The sequence below is a fragment of the Cystoisospora suis genome (genome assembly GCF_002600585.1).
Source record: "Cystoisospora suis strain Wien I chromosome Unknown contig_7625, whole genome shotgun sequence".
NCBI classification, from domain to species: Eukaryota; Apicomplexa; class Conoidasida; order Eucoccidiorida; family Sarcocystidae; genus Cystoisospora; species Cystoisospora suis.
Genome location: NW_027160410.1, coordinates 4,606 through 4,948, shown reverse-complemented (window position 1 = coordinate 4,948; position 343 = coordinate 4,606). Strand labels below are relative to the sequence as shown.

The following is a 343-nucleotide window of genomic DNA, read 5'->3' as shown; positions in this document are numbered from 1 at the left end:
ATATATATATATATATGAGGATAGGTGGTAATACTGGATGTATAGTGATGTATCTTATAGACAGAAAGGACTGAAGGCGTCGAGCCATGCAGGCATTCGTGTGTGTATCGGTTTAGATAACAATGCTAGATCTATCTCCATAGAGAAAACTGCGGGGCACCCCCTAGAAAATGAAACCCTGGAAAAGACATCTATCGATCTTTACTCTCTCTATCTATCTNNTCTCTTTCATCTATCTTTCATCTGTAGGGGCATTTCGATGCTGAGACGAAACACCATGATGTGAGACACGGTCTCTAGAAGTTACCTCTTTCCGAAGGCTTCTCTTTTCTTTCTTTCTCAC

At 40.8% G+C, this 343-nt stretch overlaps 1 protein-coding gene across 1 annotated transcript in view; it reads left to right on the top strand.

The window, feature by feature from the left end:
* CSUI_010506 (4 -phosphopantetheinyl transferase domain-containing protein) overlaps window positions 1-343 on the top strand; it is a gene marked incomplete at its 3' end in the record, with an annotated part of 5,221 nt that overhangs the window by 2,270 nt on the left and 2,608 nt on the right. The gene's annotated exons all lie outside the window — the stretch shown is intronic.